Source organism: Nilaparvata lugens, chromosome 10 (genome assembly GCF_014356525.2).
Source record: "Nilaparvata lugens isolate BPH chromosome 10, ASM1435652v1, whole genome shotgun sequence".
Classification (NCBI taxonomy): Eukaryota; Metazoa; Arthropoda; class Insecta; order Hemiptera; family Delphacidae; genus Nilaparvata; species Nilaparvata lugens.
Window position 1 is genome coordinate 11,449,658 of NC_052513.1, and position 17,532 is coordinate 11,467,189.

General features: G+C 35.1%; 1 protein-coding gene and 1 long non-coding RNA gene across 2 annotated transcripts in view; both read left to right on the forward strand.

The window, feature by feature from the left end:
- Positions 1 to 17,532, forward strand: part of LOC111043261 (mitogen-activated protein kinase 1) — a 146,689-nt gene that overhangs the window by 28,547 nt on the left and 100,610 nt on the right.
- Positions 1,263 to 17,532, forward strand: part of LOC120353271 — an 82,718-nt gene continuing 66,448 nt past the window's right edge. The window contains exons 1-2 of the long non-coding RNA XR_005572266.1: positions 1,263 to 1,314; positions 15,326 to 15,391. This is a non-coding gene — a long non-coding RNA (uncharacterized LOC120353271). The remainder of the gene's footprint in view (positions 1,315 to 15,325; positions 15,392 to 17,532) is intronic.

A 17,532-nucleotide genomic window follows, 5' to 3' on the forward strand; every position in this document is an offset into this window, starting at 1 on the left:
TTTTGAATAATGTTGAAAGGATGAAACTATCAAATCAGACGTAAGTTCCCCTTATCAGCCAGTTGATTTCCAACAATGCAAGTTCATTTATTGTAACCATCCAACTCAAATCAAAAACGAATCGAATCACTTTTATTTTGCCAAAACAATATTACAAATCAAATTACATACAATGAATCCAGAACAGAAAAGATAATACAAATTCTCATAAATCACTAAGATAATGGGTTAAGTAATAAAACAGTTTGCTTAGTAACTGAATGTTTGCTTTTATTTAAATGTTTGGTGGCACTTAAATAATATTTATTTACATATTTAGTGTATGGCACATAACACAAAAATCTCAGAAAATTTATAGTAGGCCTACATGAAAAAACTTACATAGTACGAATAAAATATCTTATTAATTTATAAAAATGAATCTTTGGTCAGTTTTTCCTGAACTTAGGTATGTATATACCTCCAATGAGTATGCTCAGTATCAATAAGCAATTGATGCTGGAGTAGCCTTAAAAAATCTTCCTGCGCACCCAGATGGGCTTTTCTAAGCTCTCCTCCACGATGTAAGGCCTTCAGTCTAGGAGTATTGGACTGCTCCACTCTAAAAAAAAGATGATTCACAATGGTCTCTCACAAGTGACTGCTCACTCTCAGTCTTACCCCAATAATAATTATGAATAATACATTTTTGAGGTCAGGCAAACTTATGCTCTGACCAAACACACACATCTCAAATTGTAACACAAATCATAGAAATGATTCGTCTTTGTTAATCAACAAATGAACTTAATTTGTTAGGATAAGAAAATATGAAGCACTCGTGGAGCGTTTATTTGTATTGCTTGAAAACATGTTGTTTCTATTGAAAGAGAATGTTCCTTCTAGGAAGAAAAAGCGTCGTTATATTGATGTTGGCAAATCTGGAAATAAGTTACTGAAAAGGTCAAAATTCTTGTACATGTGTGGCATGATTGTCATTTTCATATTTCAAATTAATTGTTTAAATGTTTATATGAGAAATTTGCTATTATTTTGGATTCATGTTTATTTTTAAAATTTATTTTATTACACTGTTTTAATGTTGTATATATTCTTGGAGTTTGAATTCAAAATTCAGTATAAATAATAATTCAGTATTATTATTGTTTAAACAATCATGCAGAAGAAGTATTTGACTATCTATGCATTCTTTTAGGCAATCTATTCGATTGAATATTAATTTATTTGGTTCTCTGAAAAATAATTTGTTTCTTTTTTTTTAGGTAAGTGTCCCACAAAAATTTGTCATTCCAAACTAAAAACCGTATTGTGATCGTAAGTAGGACAACTTTTTGTACTTCAAACTCTCATTTTATTAATATAATTGCAATTGATATATTGAACAGTGAACCAAAATCTATGTATTTTCTATCGATTTGAGTGTTTTGTTAGTAAGTTACTAAGTAATAAAAAAATAAAGTTGAATAGTAATGTTTCAGTGAATAGTTCAGTATTCATCGTATCAAATTTATCTCTAGAATCTAAATTGCAAGATTGTTGAAGAGAACATTTCCCATTGAGCTGATGTACCTTGCATTGCATTAAATAGAATATTTAAGTACAGAATCAGAATCCTTTCTGTTGAGAGTTTTTATGAGGCTTTGAATAGGCAGGCGTTGTGAGCCACCCGCCACCGCTCTGCGCTGAAACAATGTCAATAATATCGCTTGCTATCTTTATGAACAACATGCTCTTGAAGCTATGTTGCTATTTCATTCTATTCATTTGTCTGTCTCTGTTTCCTCTCATTTTCATTTTGTCTGTTGTTATTGCTCCTCTTCTTATCATTCCTTGTTTGTCTCCATTTTCTTCGTCTCTCTCTCTCTCTCTTCCTATTATATTTGTCTCTTCTATTACTTCTGTTTACAATGTCTGTCATCTCCCCCTCTTTTTGTAACTTATCCTCTCATCCCTCTCCCACTGTTTCCTGTCAATCAGTTCTTCTCTTCTGTCACATATTCTTTCTCTTTTCTATTCTCTTTCTCTGTTTTTTCGATAGCAGACGGTCGTTTTGTATATTAGTCGCGTATCTATGACGCATGAGCACTTGATGTTTTGAAGGTCAACGTCAACACGAATCCTCGACTTCAGTACTCCACGTTACTTAGACTTGAAAACCTTTTGTAAATTGTTTTCTATGATTCTCACTCGTCATACTAGCTGCTAAACAGTGTTTAAAAATAAATTTGACACTACAATAATGTTCAACTCTAATCTTTACTGTTTATAGTTTTACTCGTTTCGTTGTTTAAAAATGGAGTAGCACACATTGGGGAAAATACTGAGCTCAGCTATCTGAGCTAGGCTAGTCATGACTGATTAGTCCAACTACAATCATTCCATCATTAATTTTTGCATGTATTCGTAATTAAAATAATTGAAAAAAGGTCAACCTATTTTCAGGGTTATTATTTCCAAAGAAACTTCACATAAATTTTATTCGTCTCTCTGAAACTTTATTCTTATTTCACTTGTAATTTGTAATTGTTTTATTAATAGTTTGCCAATTTGATTGGTATTAGAAACTCTTGAAATGTTTTGATTGTATCATTATTTATGTTTAATATTGTTTTCTGGTTCATAAATGAATCTGGTTGATCATACGTATTTGTGATTGTATTGATCCACTACCTCCGTAAATAGGAGGTAGTGATTGATTCCGGATTAACATCAATCAGTCTTGCTTGGTGAAATAAGAAGTAAATAATAATCCAATAAATATTTATTATTATTCTTATTTTTTTATCATAGTAAATCACTAGTAAGTTTGTTATCTAACATGACCATATAACATGACTAGCTACGATCACTTATAGGATTACAGATGGAATTAAATAGAGAATGCATTTATTCAAATGCTAATTAATATATAATTATTATTGAACGAAAACCCTAAATAGATGCTGTAAATCACCCGAAGACCTCTGCTACTGCAGACATTGACAACAGGGCTAACAGCTAGATGGAAATTCGATGAGAACTACTATCCAAAAATTAGTTGCTAGCCCGGGAATTGAACCCTCAATTTTGGGCTGACAACTAATTTTTTTCCCGCGCTGGCAACTAATTTTTGGATAGTAGTTCTCATCGAATTTCCATCTAGCTGTTAGCCCTGTTGTCAATGTCTGCAGTAGCAGAGGTCTTCGGGTGATTTACAGCATCTATTTAGGGTTTTCGTTCAATAATAATTATATATTAATTAGCATTTGAATAAATGCATTCTCTATTTAATTCCATCTGTAATCCTATAAGTGATCGTAGCTAGTCATGTTATATGGTCATGTTAGATAACAAACTTACTAGTGATTTACTATGATAAAAAAATAAGAATAATAATAAATATTTATTGGATTATTATTTACTAGATGGAAATTCGATGAGAACTACTATCCAAAAATTAGTTGCCAGCCCAAAATTGAGGGTTCAATTCCCGGGCTGGCAACTAATTTTTGGATAGTAGTTCTCATCGAATTTCCATCTAGGTGTTAGCCCTGTTGTCAATGTCTGCAGTAGCAGAGGTCTTCGGGTGATCTACAGCATCTATTTAGGGTTTTCGTTCAATAATAATTACTTATAGGATTTATAAAAATATTATTATTATTTATTTATCATCTACAATCAACTTAAGGACAAAGAAACAGACAAGTTATAGTCGTGTTTTTTAAAATATAACAAGTGTACTAGTGATTTTCTATAATTTGAACATTCAAATAGCCGTATTACCTTATTATTATTAAGTTAATCTATCCTGCTCTACATAACTACACACTCCCACGAATTTCTATTAAATTTTGATTCCTAGGGTGGGTAATGGAATATCACTAACCTTTTTTCATTCTCGTCTGCTTTTTCAATTACTTTTACACTATTTTTAAATGAGGGTTGATATAACAGCAATTAATTTTGAAAGCCTACCGAGGCAGCTTCATTTACGGCCAGACAAGGGATGAAGAAATAGGATCATAAATTCAACACAGGCTTTATCACAGAGTTGTAAAAAAGCTAGTTTCATTTGGCGTTTAACGTTTTACAAGCTCCAATATTGATGCCTGATCTAGATTAACATTGGCAGTTGGTTTTTCCATTTTATATCTTTTCGACTAGGACATTCCAGTCTTATACGATATTATGTTTTATCTGTTTTTCCTGATAACGAATAATATATTTCCCTGCATTACTCTGCTTCATTTATAGCAATGTTGAAAAAGTTAGCGGCAAAACATGTAACATTTCGTTTTTTCTCACTGAAGCACACATGTTTCAGTATTGGAGCTTGGAGAAGTCGACTTTCCAATTAGTTTCCCTCTCGGCTCTACATTTCATACGAAATGACTTTTTAAAGATTTTCTCTTGTTCGAGCATTATTTAGGAAACTGAAGTATTGCAAAGCTCTGCGAAAAAACTCTCCTAACTAAGCTCGAATAAAATATAAAAATGAATTTTCCGTATGAGGAAAAATATTATTGCTGGCTAGCATTTACCTATCAGTTTGAATTTTAACGTGAGAGAGAGATTGAAATCCATGCTTGATTTATTATTATGTTTTTTTCAGACTAGTCCTCTAGAGGCGATCAATTCCATTTTATTTCCTTGTATTTTTAGATTCATCCTAATCGTACGATAATAATCTATTACGTTCATGTGTGATGGTTTCTATTGGATCAGTGAGATTTAATTCAATACCATTTCATGACGAAGGAGAAGAGTTAATTGAAAAAACAACAACAACCGTGTTATACAATGTGTAATAGCAATGTGTAACAACCGTGTTATACTCATCATTTTTGCAACACTTGAATCGAGAAGCATGGAAGAATCCTGTTTTTTTACCGTACTTCGTGATATTTTGTTGTTCCTCAATGTCGTGCAATTTCCTTTATAAATTTTCAACCCTGGACAAATTTTCCAAAGATGGAACAAAGAATGTATAAATCGATAAATTATGAAACTAAAGCTCTGAATTTTCTGTTCTCTCACCCACCAATTGTATGTTTCTAATAATCCGTCAAGAAATTTCGTGGTTATTATTATTTTAATAAATGCTTTTTTAGTTGCTTTGAAAAAAAATACGTGCTGCAACCTAAACCTTTTCCATATTCGTTAGGAATAAATTTTTGGAAAATCTTGATTCTTCTGGCGATCATTTATAAAGATACATTAATAAAATAGGAAGCTATTGTGATATAATTGGGAAATTACGCCTTTCTGATATGCACAGTATAAAAGCAACTTTTTTACTTCTTTCTTCAAGCGCCATTTCTCAAGAAAGCGTCTTTCAAAAGCTACAGTATTAAAAAGCTGTATCAAAGTCAGTACATTCATTACATAAATGTGATTACAGTATATATTATCTGGGAGTATTTCATGATAGCCTATTCTGTAATTTTGCGCAGGCTTGAAAATCTCTTTTGACTCGTGACGTTTTCAAGAAGCATGTCGTTCACCCTATAAATATAAATAATTGAAGAGCAAACTTTTCTCATTGCCGACAAATCAACCCTGCTTTCTCCCCTTCTCTCCTCTTTAGAGTGGTTTTTCTCTTGTGACGTCATTCTTTTTCTTTCTATTACGTGGGATAGAGCGGACTCAGCTGAGAAACAACAGCAATAAAGCTACATTAAAGTAGACATTAATAAAGATTAACGACCGTCTCTGCTTGGTCGCAGTCTCAAAATCTCCTGGAGAACTTGGAAATTATAATAATGATGAAGTAGGAGAGCTCGATGCACCAACAGAAGAGTCCAAGTGACGTATTTTGCTCCGAGCATTCATGACTTTGCAAGAGTGAATGACAGCCGTTGGAATGGGAAGTAATAACTGCTGGTTACGGCTCTCAATTCATTGCCACTCGTTCCATATCTACTGACTTATATACTATTATTTCTTAATCCCCAATGAATTTGTCCCTAAGACATCCCATCAAACTTGTGAGATCTAAGATAGGTGGATTCACTTAACGATCCTACTACGACTGTCTGCAGAGAACAATTTAAACTTTCTACATCCGTCGTGAATTAATGTAGCAATTCCATATTTTGATATTACAAAGTAGATGGGAAATTGTTGAATTATTTGCGATGATGAATTCATCACCTGAGCCCTTGCGCTTTATCTAATCTCTGCTATTCACAATATTTCTTCTACCTTTTGTTTCTTTTTACCTTTGCCATTATCCATCCTTCTTTCTTTGTAGATCACTTATTCCTCACTTGAACAACTTTTCTTTTCCGTTTGTTTCCTTCCCACTTTTAACAGCCCATTATCTTCACAGTCCTGCAACTTATTCTTCTTCCTCTCCTTCTCTTCCTTCTCAACCTTTCCATTATCTTCACCCTTTTCTTTTCCTCCTCCCACTCCTCTTCCTCTTTCTTCATCACCAACTCCTTCTCCTCCTTTCCTTTCTTGTTCCTTGTACAAATTTGGTGTCAGAATTTCTTTCACTTGTTTCCTGTCAATAAGTTTTCCCAAACATATGTTTGTCTTTTCCCTCGTGTACTCTTTCCTCATATTCTATTCTACTTATTGTATCTACCCCTGTATCCATTTATCGTACATATTCTCTTTTTTGTCTGCTCCTTTTCTAATGCGTCCTCTCTATTCACCTTCATAACCTTTTCTCTGACGTCCTCTTTCCATTTTGTCTGTTGTCTTTCTATTCCTTTTAATAACTATGTCTCATATCATATTATAAAACATCATTTTTACGTTACTGCTCAGATCCTCAAAATTCAGAAACCTTACAAACCTATGATTCTCAATGTTATACTGAAAGAATCATAGATTTCCAATTGAATTAATATCGAAACGCCATGTTGATTCTTATCAATAATCTCTCCCACTGTCGGAAATAACCTAGATGGGCTAATAAAATAGCGTGGAAGAGTAAATAATAGTATAAAACCGGGATCTTGGGCGGGAAATGGATGAAGCACTAAGGAGGGTAATAAAGAATTTTGTTGAACAGAGAGGTAGTGGGGTATTGAGAGGAGAGAGGAGTTTGTTCAGATGTTTCGAGTTACTGCTCAGTCTGGATTCTATTGTGCAGCTCAGATTATTTTCATTCTTCCCGCTAGTCCTGCTCTGACAAAAAATTACGCCATTCTCAGCTTAGGTGGCTGCGTGCGTTAACGTAAATAAAAAATGTCTCCCATCAATCATTCAGCTTTTCAACCAGATGCTTCGGTTTCATCATTACTGCATTCATCCTTCTCAACTGAGAAAAATACTTGTTGAATCTCTGCGAAAATTGGATTTAATCCTATTATATTAAGCGAGCAATTTTCTGTATTTTTATATCTGGATATTATATTCGAGCAATTTCTGGATATTTATATTTATATCTGGTTATTTATGTTCAACGGATCTCGAAAACGGTTCTAACTATTTTCACGAAATTTGGAACATAGTAGGTTTATGATATAAAAATTTCGATTGCACTAGGTCTCATCCTTGGGAAAACTCGCTGAACGACATTAAAAGGATAATTCATCCTTGGCTGAAACAGCTGAGACTTTCGTCGTCTGTGGATAGTAAAAAAGTGAGTGAGCGAGTGAGTATGTGAAAAATTAGAAAAATATCTCATCCCCGAAATTCATAAGATGACTTACAGCCAGCTGTGAAATTTAAACACGATCATTTTAGAGAATTGTGCTCTGTTTATCACTAAAATATTGGGGACCGAGCTTCGCTCTAGAGTACAAAAGCATAAAAGATTTATTACGAAAAGAAGAAATTATAATAACATTCATAGTTCATACAGAAATCTAATCACAGTAAATTGAGTTTAATTCCAAGAGGAATGCGAAAATTTCCCTCACAAAGGCCCGTTTGCACAAAAGCCGGTTAAATTTTAATCCTGATTAATTTCACGTGAACCAAATCAGAGAAGACCATTTCAAAAAGATGGATATACTGGAATTAATTAGGATTGAAAATAACCCGGCTTTTTTGTAACCGGCACTAAGTACCTGATTGAATGATTACAAAAGTTCAACAGCTGAGTCATAATTTTGACACAGTCCCACACACATGAACTCGCTTACTCACTTCCATCATCAACAGACGACGAAATAATAATTATCAGCTGTTTTTCCAAGGATGAATAATAATTATCCTTTTAGTGTCTTTCAGCGAGTTTTCCCAGGAATGAGACGTAGTGCAATCGAATTTATATATTATAAACCTACTTCTTCTTCTTCTTCTTTTTCTTGACCCCCTCTGCCGTTACAGCGTAGGGGTACCAGCCTCGGTCCATCTCCTCCATGCAGTCCTATCCTCAGCCATTCTTCTCATATCTCTCATTGTCGTGCCTCTCTCCCTCCCCAATTCCTCCAGATAGCCTTCCCAGTTCATCCTAGGTCTACCTCTCCGTCTCTTTCCTTCCCTCCTAGCCTCCACCACTTCCTTTACTGGGCGACATTCTTGCATTCTAGTGAGGTGTCCAAACCATTTGAGTTGCCTTTCTTTTATATCTTCCATCAGTGCTCTTCTTCCCACTTCTCCTCTCACTCTCTCATTTCGCCATCTATCATGTCTTGTCTTTCCTATTGCTCTTCTGTGGTACCTCATTTCTGCTGCAGTAACCTTACTCCAGTGTTTCTTGAGGGTTACCCAGCTTTCACTGCCATAAATGAGAGTTGGAGCAAACACACAATTAAATATTCTTTTCTTTGTCGTCATATTTAACTCTCTTTTGCCAACCACGGTGCTGTTCAGCTGGAAATATACATTCATTGCTTTTTTCACTCTGTTTGCAATTTTTCTATCTAGTTTTCCATCTGCACAGATAATTGCTCCCAGATACTCGTACTGGTCTACCTCATCCAGGGCCTTTCCTTTGCATGTTATTCCACAGCTCTCTCTCTCTCCCACCGCTACCCTCATAATCTTGCTTTTGCTCGTATTCACCTCCATTGATCTTCTTGACAAAACCTTTTCCCATACGTCAACTGCCTTCTGGAGTTTCCTTGTACTGTCTTCCATCAGAACAATATCATCTGCGAATACCAAGGCCTGTAAGTATACTGGTCTAAGATTTTTATGACCCACTTTCATTTTTGGGGTGTTTCTTTTGCAATACTTTAGTATGCTGTTCATAAAGATTATAAAGAGCAGGGGGCTGATGCTATCTCCTTGTTTCATACCCTTTCTCATATCAAATTCCTGAGATACCTCCCCATCTATCCTTACCACTCCAACCGTTTTCCTATACAACGTTTGTACTGCTCCTATCAATCTGTCGCTGACTTCCAACTCTCTCATGGCACTCCATATTTCTCTTCTTGGGACCGAATCAAATGCAGCTTTCAGGTCTAAGAATGCCATAAATAGGTCTTTTCCTTCCTCCATATATATCTCCATCACCCTTCTAAACATATAAACAGAAATTGCTCGTTTAATAACGAGTGAAGCTCGGTGCCCCAATATTAGTATTTAAATTAATAAAAGAACTTGTGTAAAATGATAATACTGTAATTTAGAATATGCTCTTGTTAAATCTTTTCCGAGATTGGATTGTAATAGTAGTTCGATCTTCGTTGTCAGGTATCTATTAATTTGATATTTGTGTCATCATTTATATTTTGAAGAAAAAATAGCGCAGATTTCATCCTTAGTATTTCACCTAATAAATAAATAAGATGATAATAATTTTCTCTTATATTTTTTGTCATGGACTGTTGGCAACTGTAGCTATAAAGAAGTGTCAGCATTGGTTGAATAGGATCATTGATATCATTTTTAAAGAATGCTAACAGGTCGAAATGAATCTCTCTATGAGGCAACTCATCTTCAAGTTTCTGTTTCATTAACTAAACTGTAAAGCTCTATTATCAATAATAAATTTAATATAATGTATTTTTTCATTCCAACTTTGAACAATTTACAATCACAATTACTACTCACCTATCGATATAGATCGATTAACTCTAGCCTGTAGGGTAACTCAACTCTTCTCTGAACTCTACTCAACTTTAGACTGTGGTCTGGTCATTGCAATTACAACATTATTGCTGTTGAACATCCAGTATAAAATCATTGCTAAGATTTGTTGATAAATCTATTAATGGTGTTCATTTTTCTATTGAATCTGTCCTTGACCCAAGGTTGCTTATTGATCAATCATCTCGTCACTAATCCTTGTTATGAATTGATTGATACATAATGTATTTTTCTAATTGAATTTCCATCGTTGACACAAATGTCTGGTCCCTAGGAAGGGTTGTTTCTAATGGAATCAAGTACTATTAGTTGACGGTGTGACGGTGGTCATCACCTGTTGCTTGTGCATCAATCACAATGCGAGGTCAAAAGACCAACTATCTCGTGAACTCGTGACGCAAACACATAGTCTTTGCCGACCAGTCAGTCGTATGCATGCATGAGTGTGACTCTTTGCCAACCAGTCAGTCGTATGCATGCATGAGTGTGACACGAGCTAGTAAAAGATGCATTGGCTCAAAGTGCTAGCACATCAATCATTCTCCTTGTTCATCAATTGGGTTTGCATTGCAGGTGAACGTTGATTTAACGAACTTGTTCTGTTGAAGGGTTTTTGGTTTCAACTTCTCAACTATTTTCATAATCAACCCAGTTGACGAAATCTTTGATCCTCGTTTAAATGATGTAGAACTACTATTTTGAAGCTAAGTTCAACCTAGCAGATTGGATTATGAAACTGCTGTAATTCAGAGTTAGTTCACAGAACCGATAATGAGTTTAAAAATGTGGTGCTCCTGCATTCAGTGTTAAATTATTTTAATCTCTAAGATTAAATTCGTTACGCAGGCTACTCTAGGTACTCTACTCGGACAGGTGACTAGATAATAGATATTGAGTTTGATGTGGGATCCACAGGTTATAATTTATAGGGATGAAAATGACTGCTCTCCGGTGGCTCGGAACCCACTAAAATGTACGTCCGTTCATTTTTATAATCAATAGAATAGAGAAACGTTTATTGAATTAGAACTAGCTAACTTAAACAAACATTGAAGAGGTTGCTTGACAAGCAATATACACATTATCAACAGTTTTTCAGGCATTACGGGGTTTCAACTGGAGAACTCTCCAGCTTCTTCCATATACAGTTATTACCTAACATTCAGATACTGTTTATTTCAGAGCCCTATTTGATTAGTGTTATATGAGCCACTTGTTGCGAATGTCGCTTATTGAGGCAAAGTGAGACTCATGATCTTGCATACGAGAACAGTCAATTGGCGTATCCATATCCATTCAGTTGAATCAGTGTTAAGTGGCGAAGCGTCGTGTGAAAGTTACAATTCAATTCAGTACTTGTCACGTGATGTGGGGGAACGCGTGCTCGTGTAAAGGGCTCTTGATGCACATCAAAAGAAAATCCATCCCAACCCTTCTTCTTTCCGTATATGTTTGGAGGCCAAATAACATGTGCTGGTCAAATGATTGTAGCAAAACGGTAGATCAAATGATAATTGGATAAATTATACAAGGTCTTCAGTACTTTGCTCGCTGAATTTCTAGTACAGTTAATGTTAAGATAAGTGGAAAATTTTTATTTGATCCATCACTAATTTCTATGAACAAGTGAAATTTGTATATCAACCGTTAAATGAACAATTGGATGTTTCAACTGGTTTAACAACTAGTTGATTTCTGTTTAGAAATAGAAACGTGTTCGTTTCGATGCTCAACGACTCATCTCTATTCTGTGTGAATCCGGCGAAGCGCTTTTGAGCGTTTGAAGCGACGCAAAATAAAATGAAGCAATGAATCAGTGCTTGATGGGATTCGCAATCGGCAGGTGGCTTCCCGGGATATATATCTCTATTCTCCATCTATATATCAAATCGAGAAAACATATCTCTCATTTAGCCCGCAATGTATATCTCCATCCGTCAATTTGAAAGACAGATTGGTGCGTGTGATGAGAAAGCTTGTAGGCTAATATTTGTCATTGATAAGATAGAAAAGTCAATGATAAATCAAATACGTGCGTCATGATAACTCGTTTTATTTTCTTTTAAATCCCCATTCACAAATACCTGTAATATTGAAATGATATGAAAAAAAAATCTATTTGGTGGAGTTAGAACTTTACATTCCTTCTACCACTCAACCTCGATATTTCACTGTTTCTCATTTGTTCTACAGTATAACTAACAGGGATGATATTATGTTATATTATTTCGATCAGTCATTAAAGAACTGTTAATCTCAACTAATTGAGTTTATGGATAGTTCGGATTATAAGATTATTTTTGTTTTATTTTTTTTAAAGTACTATAGTAAAAGATAAATTATTTGAACTGGAAAATGCTTTTTAAAACTCGTTCCATTTTAATGAAAACATTTTGAAAGTGATTCAGCTGTTCAATGCATTTCAAACTTAACTTATTTACCACTGTACCCATCACATTCTCGTCAACAAATGAATCTGTAACCCATGACCCTATTTGTCTGATTCTTTATGAAACACGTTACTGTGTAATCGTAAAATAATACAATATGCTTTGCAATCTACTAAATAAACTACTAATAAAGTGATCTCCTTTAATAATCTACTTTATAGTAGATTTAAAACTACTTGAAGATCGAGTAGTTTCCAATCTCCAAGCTCCTCCGTGTAAATGTGGGTGTAGATTTGATGTTCGTCTGGAATAATCTACGAAGCGAATCACACCATTCAATCCAATATCAATGCCACTAATTATTGTTGAAGAATAGAAGTGGTTACTGAATGACTATAAATCCGATAAAGATTGTTTCCGAATGAGAGATGGCATTTTTGGAAAAGCACCGCTCCATAAATGAAATTGATTGAGTTAAGTGTGTACTCTATTCTTGGAAATGATTGCAGTATTTGCACTAAGCTAAGGGCTGATGGTGCGTTCATTCAGCTCAGTTTGCTTTGCGGCGAAAAAGCTTTCGCTATTGTCGAGAAAGTCTAGAATATCCGGATGATGTGATGATGGCTTCCTTTTGTTTCTCGGGTTACGTTGGAGCGAGAAAGAGCGTGTATCTGAGAGAGAAGGAGTGAGTGTGTGATAGAGAGAGATAGAGGAATAGTTTGTGAAGTGAGCCAGAAGCGTTTTCGAGTTGAGAGAAGAGAGTTGAAAGACTGAATGAGGAGGCAAAATAGAGTCAGTTTCTAGGAAGAGGGATGAAATTCTTGTACGCTGATGAGAGGAAGAAGGAAAGGATGAGTGAGAAAGGAACTAGAGTAGAAAGAGAGAACGATACAGTTTGTGTGGCCCCCATATGTCATATGGCGCCTTCATCATAATATCTCCTATCGATTACTGAATGCACTCCACCATACATTCTACTTGGGACTTGCAAACTGAAAACAAAGAATCGAAGTCCATGTTGCCTCTAATTCAAAAACAGAAACTTCGTGGTGTATTTTTGGGCTTATTTATGGTTCTGGTTGTCCTTTCAAATATGAGGTAGAAGCTATATTTTGCCCGCTTAATGGACATATTGTATGGTTTTTTGTGTGATATTTATGATTGGAATATTGACTTGGTTTTGAATACACTGATTTCTACCCTTTAAAATTGAAATAGTCTGATTTCTACCTGTAAAATTGATGTCAGACTATCAATCGATAGTTTTTTAATGTTTATCTGAAGAATTCTACTTCTTCAATCTGAAAAAACTTTTTTTAAAGTAATTACAAAAAATTCAAGTTGGAGTGAGCTCACACGTTTCCCCTGAATCGTAAATTCAGAAAACAAAAAATTCAATTCACTCTTCCTGATCAATTCAAATGCATTTGTTAAAACTGTTGACAATTTTTCACAGCCCACAGACCAGCTACAGTTACAATACTCTATAAAAAGATCTCTGGATTTTTCCACCAATGAGTAATATGGTTGGTAGGCTCTTAATCCAATATCAAGGAGAATCAGTTGAACCTATCAAAATGCTGTAACTTGCTTATTTTGTTCCAGTAGTGCATTTCATGTAAGTCTAATACAGTATTACAGTAACAATGAATTTTTAAGGTCAGTGAGTTAATTTTTCAGTAGCTCAATATCGAAATTAGTTTAAGGCTATATAAGTTGAGCGGTAAATTGTAGAGAGTCAACGTACAGATTTGAACCTTTTCCACATGCTTCATTTGAACGCGTTTCACAACACCAATTTTTCCCAATTCTAGATTCGCAATTTCTACCAGTTTTCCATTTCCCACAACATGTCTCACATCAAATGGCACTTTGAACTACCCATAAAGGTCTCTCCAGTATTAGAACGGTGAAAACTCACCCTTTTCACCTGTTGGCAGCCTATGACGCTGACGTTGAAAATTATTGAAAAAATGTGCAGAGTAGTGAAGTACAACCAGTTTTTCTTAAAGCCTTCCAAACGTCATGTGCTGGTTCAATTTGGAGAGCTGAAAGCAAAGCGCGCTCAAATTGCCTGCCACTGGTCACTGGTCACAGGTGTGATAAAAGGCAAAACAGCCTTTGCTTGCTGGTGGCTAAGTGACAGCTGACAACTTACTACCTCAATCCTGTTCGGCCATTAGAGCAATGCTGGGTCAATGTTGTAAGATCCACTGAAACTCTCAGTATTCCTCATGGCCGAACATCAATGCTTCCCATCCAACCAATTCTGACAGTTGAAAGTGAATCTCGCTGCAGTTCTGTGGTAGAATGACATTGTTACACGAAAATGTACTGCCTTTGTAGCAGCACATCATTTTTAACAGTAATATAATGTCCTTGTCACCTGATACAACATACGTGTAGTGGATGCAGATGTAGTGCGATCTTGTTACAGTCGTGCACTCTGTGTTTTCTTTCATGAAACGCTGTGCAACTGCTCAGCTTCTCTGCCGTCATTCTGTTCAGATCATTCATAATGAAGAATGACCAAATTAAGCTGTTTTCAACCATTGATAAAGAAGTTTGCAGTTTGTAATAAATAGTGTTGAAGGGGATGAAGCTCGTCCAAAAGTAGATGTCAGTCTGCTCTGAGTTTCATAGAACTCAGATATTTATTTAGTGATAAATAATGTTCCATATTATCAGTCTGAAAATCAGCTAGAAATGTATGTCTTTTAGGACTAGTAAGGGCCGTCCGGATTGATTTGAATTTTAAATCAATTTATTAACTTTTTTAAATTTCATTTTTATTTTTCCAATTGATAAGTTTATTAATTAATTTCTATTGTCATTAGAAAACAAAAAAATAATTAACCATTCTGTTTCTTTTGTAATTCACAAAACGTTAATATTTTATTTTTACGTTCAAGTTGTTTTTATGACAGAGTTATTGATTTTTTATTTCTCTTTTATAGGTAAGTGTCATGAAATATTCTCTGCTGTCTTGCTTTCGCATTCCTTCTGTATGATTATACAAAACTGTAAGTAAACGATTTATAATAGACCATTCATCTATATTTCCACTTCTAGAATCTAAATACCGTATCACGGTAATTTATTACATACATTTTAAATTATCGTATACTATATCAGACAGAATCACAACAACAACATTATTTGACAAATGGCTTGAACAGATCATAAATCCGTTTCTTAAAACTGTACCACACAAACAGGGAAACAAACAAAATAGCATCACAAAAAGTTTTTCGCTGATTAAAAAAAAAAAAAAACAATTATGTTAATTATTCAAGTGTATTGAAGATTTATTTATATAGATTGATGAAATTAAAAACTGTATGTTTGAGTGGTGGAGGAAGCCAAGGAAAATGAAAGCAGCAATTCCATTGAATCTTTCTATGTGAACGGTTTTAAAACTTCATCGTTGAATCCCAGCTGAAATGCAGGCCAGAATTTGCAGTACATTGAGTTCAGTTGCTTGCAAAATGGCAACTATTGATCTGCCTGCTTGAGGATGGCATAAACTCCTTTTACTGGAACTAGTACTGCTTTGAAAATTTGGTCCCTCGCGACCACCCAAATCTAATGCGTCATCTTACTGCCATTTCTCTCTTTCACATTCTCTCTCTTCTACTGTAACTCACTCCTTTCCTTCTCCTTACTGCAATATCTTGAACGCCTCAAGGGCTATGATAATTCTTTGATCCACTTTTCTCTTTGAATGTCCAAATCATGTTTAGCCTTCTGCTGCTCAGTTTACCTCTGAAATGTCTCAGCAACAACTCTGCCTGTGGGATTTGAGGATCCTCTGGGACTGTAGTGTTGAATGTAATGCTTGGCAAAGCGATTCTGTAGCAAAATGGAGCTGTAGCAAACTCTTGTTGTTATTGTAAATTTAATCTACTCAACCTTGTATTTAAAGTTTCTGGAAGGTTCTCAAACAATTTCCAGCTTTCTTCGTCTGTTGGGATTGTGGGACTCTTATTATATGGAAATGGAAATCTCATGCCTATTCAAATAATCTAATAAATGAATAAGCAAAAACGAGTATATACACAATATGTAACTGTTGAGGAGTATTATTGGATTAAGTATTCAATGATTACAAATGAAATAGAAATTACCTGAAAAGTCGAAAAGCTATATAAGTTTCAAGTCAAATGTAAGCCACATTCCAACATAGACCTTTTATTGATTCGTGTTCAATTTCCAATATTGTAATGATATACTTGAACTGTATACTAATATTGTTCTCCTGCATTTGGTCAGTCAACTCTGTATAAGATAGAAGTTCTAAGCGGTTCTAAGAACGCTTTTTTGAATGCATAACTCAAAGACTCGTGTCTGCTTATTGCAATAATAGCTTCTTATGAACAGTCATTTTTACATTTAGAAAAAACGAAGCTCTGAATCTTTGTCCTGCATGATTCTGTTAACTAATATAGAATGGACGTTGTGTAGCAGTTACATTTTTGTATTTATGGGAACGATAAAAATTCAATTGAACGAGGCCAGCTGATAACTGGAAGACATTCTTCACTCAATAGCCACTGAAAGGCGTCGATGCTATCAGTGCTCTGCTTTATATGAAGTAAGAGCAATGATAGCATGAAATAGGTCAAGTTGCACTAAGCTGGGTCGGCAAGGATTGATAGATTCCTCTTTTTCTTGCTCCTGACTCTCTTCCTCACTGCTTCCACGTGTAGACAGAAACAGAGAGAGTTGAGCCAGCAGCTGAAAAGGTGTTCAGCCCTTAACCACCTCCCCCATCCCCTTGGATGTCCCCCTCCGTTGGGTGGGGGGTAGCTTTGACGTCATTCGCCGATTCACCTTTAGGGTGCGCGATTTAGCCAGCCAATAGAGCTGTGCTTTCCCAGATTACACGTTTTATGTTTGACTCGACCCTTCGTCACAATGGCCCACAGAACAATAGCCCAACGAAATGTTGCCCATCAATGAACATGACCCTTCATTGTCACATAATTATTTTCTGCAACGATTCTCCTGTACCAGAAATCGGCAAAATTGTCATGTGATCACAACAATGTGTTTCTTCATTTTCCCTCATTTTGTGGAATATACTAGGAGTTTTTACAGAATAGATTTGGAGAGAACTGGTGAAACCTTTTCTAATTAAATTTCTGAATCTAATAATCATTTC